Raw genomic sequence first — 4,657 nt, 5'->3', positions numbered from 1 at the left:
TCAGGTCTTTTGGAGTTGTGCAGAATAGGTTTCCAACGTTTGCTCCTTTTCCAGCCAGAATTCCAACTACCGGCATTCCCCCTCTTCATGGTAAACCTTGTAAAATAAGAGAGAATAGCCATAAGTATTGAGATATAATGTGTAATAACAGCCCATAATGCAATAAATATTGATATAAAAGCATGATGCAAAATGGACGTATCATCAAGCAAATCTCAATACAATTCAAGCAAGTATGCAAAGAGTATATGAGCAGCGGAAAGTAAAGCATGCAACTTGCAAGAAAGTAAAGGGATGGGATTGGATTGTGCAAACGCAATTGGAGACATGGATGTTTTTGGCGTGGTTCCGATAGGTGGTGCTATCGTACATCCACGTTGATGGAGACTTCAACCCACGAAGGGTAACGGTTGCGCGAGTCCATGGAGGGCTCCACCCATGAAGGGTCCACGAAGAAGAAACCTTGCCTATCCCACCATGGTCATCGCCCACGAAGGAATTGCCTCACTAGGGTAGATCTTCATGAAGTAGGCGATCTCCTTGCCCTCACAAACTCCTTGGTTCAACTCCACAATCTTGACGGAGGCTCCCAAGTGACACCTAACCAATCTAGGAGACACCACTCTCCAAAAGGTAATAGATGGTGTGTTGTTGATGAACTACTTGCTCTTGTGCTTCAAATGATAGTCTCCCCAACACTCAACTCTCTCTCATAGGATTGGATTTGGTGGAAAGAAGATTTGAGTGGAAAGCAACTTGGGGAAGGCTAGAGATCAAGATTCATATGGTTGGATTTGAATATCTTGGCCTCAACACATGAGTAGGTGGTTCTCTCTCAGAAAATGAATGATGGAAGTGTAGGCACGTTCTGATGGCTTACCACACGAGTGAGGAGAGGGTGGAGGGGTATATATAGCCTCCACACAAAATCTAACCGTTACACATAATTTACCAAACTCGGTGGAACCGAATCAGAAAACTCGGTCGGACCGATTTAGTTCATAATGTGACCGTTAGGCATTTCGGTGGGACCGACACATCAACTCGGTGGGGCCGATATCATTAGGGTTAGGGCATAATTAATCTCGGTTTGACCGATTACACAAACTCGGTGGGACCGACTTTGGTAATAAGCAAACCAGGGAGTTGGTCAGGCAAACTCGGTGGGACCGATTCGCTCGTCTCGGTGGGACCGAAACGTTACGAAAAGGAAACAGGGAGTTTGCATTGCAAAATCGGTGGGACCGATCGCTCATCTCGGTTAGACCGAAATGTTATGAAGGGAAACAGGGAGTTTGCAATCCCATCTCGGTGAGACCGAGATCCCTATCGGCTAGACCAAAGTGACTAGGGTTTCTGGCAGTGGCTATGTCAAGTGAACTTGGTGGCACCGGATGGATCAAATCGGTGGGGCCGAGTTTGACTTTTGGTTTGGGACATATGTGGATATGAGAAAGTGGTTGAGAGCTTTGGAGCATATCACTAAGCATTTTGAGCAAGCAAGCCATTAAGCAACACCTCATCCCCTTTTAATAGTATTGGCTTTCCTATGGACTCAATGTGATCTTGAATCACTGAAATAGAAAATGTAGAGTCTTGAACTTTAGAGCTTGAGCCAATCCTTTATCCTTAGCATTTTGAGGGGTCCACATTCCTAATCCATGCCATGCCAATGATTGAACTTTCCTGAAATATTTATCTTGAAATAGCATTAGTTCAATGAGCTATATGTTGTTAATCATTACCAAAACCACCCAGGGATAGTTGCACTTTCACAGTGTGCAACTTGCAAGAAAACTATGAAAACATACTAGACCTGACAACTACAGAAAGTTCTAGGAGATGTGCAATGATAAAGCATGATATTGGAAAGAAGATAACAGCAACTAAAAAAATGTTTGCAAGAAACTGTTCAATAGCTCATAAACACACACAAAAAACCACATACCTCAGCATCTGCTACGGAAGATGAGGCAGCTCCTCCACCAACTGCTGCCTGCACAAAAATGGTGACTAGTGATGTCAACTACAAAGATGCCAACTCATGTCAACTTCTGTGAAAACTATATGTACATCAAGATGACCAGTGATGTCAACTAAAAGATGGTGATTGAGCAACTAGAACAAAAATAGTTGTGCCAACAGCTGCATAATTTCACTAGCGCCTAATAAAACCAAGAAACATTGATATTCAAGGATTTACTTACCCTAGTAGATGATTCAGCTCGCCCTGCTGCTGCTGCATGTTTAGTCCGCTTTACAACCCGAAACTGATCAACATCCTAAGAAAATAAAAAACATGGGCATGGGAAAAATTTATTATATGACCCAAAATAAGGTGAATGTGTAATTAGCATACCCTTACCTCAACTTCCTCTCCCTGCTCAACACTACATTTTGGGCGTGGCTGGCGATTAGCAGCACGCTTTGAGTTCCGGCGAAGGGCGTGACTTCCAGAACCCTAATTAAGCAACCAAAAAAACATGAAAAAAAGGACATAAGCATACATGGATAAGTTGAAAACAACTCAAATATGCAGAAAAAAATGAGAAAAATACATCTCCTTCATTGCCATCCGCTTCTCCTCCTATTATAACCATTTTTAGCCTATGGGGGAAATACAAGAAAAGAAAACATAATTAGAAGATGCGCAAATCAACTAGAGAAAACATAGAAGCTTGCTTTGATCTGCAAACCTCCACACATAAGCAGGACACCTAGTGCAAAAAACTGTAAAACATGAGGACAGCCAACTACTATAGTGATGAAGCCAACTGGGCTGTCAACCTTGTGCAACTGCACAGCTTATAAGACAACTAGTTTCACTAAGGCAAGAGATAACTAGGCAGAAAAATAGTTAACTAAAGCCAGCCAGCTGAGTATGATAATTTGTGCCACTGGGACAAACAAAAGGACTAGGACAAAAGAAATGCAAAACAGGAAGCAGAGCAACTTTGTGCAACTCAACAACATATAGACAACCAACCTAATACAAAATAGGAAGCAAACCTAAGCATGACAACTAGTGCAAAAAAGAAAACATGTGGACAGCCAACTAGTATATGGATGCAGCCAACTAATCAGGCAACTTGTGCAACTGAACGACGCATAGACAGCCAACCTAGCACAAAACAGCAAGCAAACTAAGCAGGGCAACTAGTGTCCAGTGTAGAACACATGGACAGCCAACTAGTATAGTGATGCAGCCAACTCGGTTGGCAACTTGTGCAACTGAACAGCGTGTAGACAACCAACTAGTACAAACAGTAAGCCAACTAACCAAGAAAACTAGTGCAACTACAGAGCATATGGACAACCAACTACTATATGGATGCAGCCAACTGGGGAGAATTTTGTGCAACTAATCAAAAATATCTACCTATACAACAAGTTCAATCAGCCACTGCATTGCACACAGCACTGCGCACATCTAACAAACAACAACATAGAACTCGACATAGAACTTGAAGAAGGACTAGGGGAAATCATGAATAGATCTCAAACCCCTGCCCTTAACAGCAACAGCCTGGACAACGAACAACCGCTCTCCATCGCCCTAAAATCGCACAACGGGCGCCCTGGACGTGCATCCCCTGCTAGCTTTGGAACACCATAGCAAAACGAGTACCCGTGCCCTACCCAACTACACCACTCTACCATAGATCCTGACCACAGTTGGGGGCGTGCTACCAGAGAAAAGGCTCAACCGCATTAGAGAGAGAGATGTGCTAAATTGACCATAAGTTGGAGGGATTGGAGGAGTTCACGCCGTTCGAACCCTAGGAAGCATCCCCCTCACATTTCGGCAAAATCAGCAACCCAGCGAGACGGAGAGAGGAGGGACAAGCAAGGAGAAGTAGAGCATACCTTCGACGCCAACGAGCACCAACGATTCCCTCTGCGGAGATGTAACGCCCTGAAACCGATGCGCCAGGTGTCTTCCAGTCATTCGTCGTTGCCATGTCATTTGCTTGCGTGTTGCATTTTGCCATGTCATCATGTGCATTTCATCTGCATGTTTTCCAAAACTTGCATCCGTTCGGGTTCCCCCGATTCTCTCTGTTGTCCGTTCTCAGCCCAACCACACTCGCACACGCCCGTGGCACCTCCCAGTTCTTGTTTTGTGAGCCGCCGAAAATCATTCTCAGAATGGGCCGAGATTTGCCAAGTGGCCTTGGTATATCACCGGTAGACCGCCTGTCAAATTTCGTTCCATTTGGAGGTCGTTTGATGCCCCAACAGTTAACCGAGTTAACCGAAACCCCCTTCTCTTTGCACCCCAGCACCTCTTCACACAGCCCACCTAGCCCATCTAACTCCCCTCCATGCTCTCCTCCGTTCGATCACGATCGTGTGGGCGAAAACCGCATCTCATTTGGACTCTCCTAGCTCCCTCTACCTATAAATATGCCTTCCCCTTCTAAATTCACGGTTGAAACCCTAGACTCCCTCATCACGTTGCTGGACATGTCCACCCCTCCTGTCGGACGCGTCCATCGTTGCCCGAGCCACTCCGAGGCTGCCACGTGGCCTCCTCCGCCTCCACCCCCGCCGGCCCGCGCGAGCCCATCGCGGGCCCGCCCAAGCCCATCTGCCGCCACCCACTCGCCCGCTCGGCCCCGCGCCTGACCACCGCCGCCATCGCCGGCGCCGCCCG

The sequence above is a fragment of the Triticum aestivum genome, chromosome 4B (genome assembly GCF_018294505.1).
Source record: "Triticum aestivum cultivar Chinese Spring chromosome 4B, IWGSC CS RefSeq v2.1, whole genome shotgun sequence".
In the NCBI taxonomy this organism is placed as follows: Eukaryota; Viridiplantae; Streptophyta; class Magnoliopsida; order Poales; family Poaceae; genus Triticum; species Triticum aestivum.
This window is presented reverse-complemented; position numbering follows the sequence as displayed.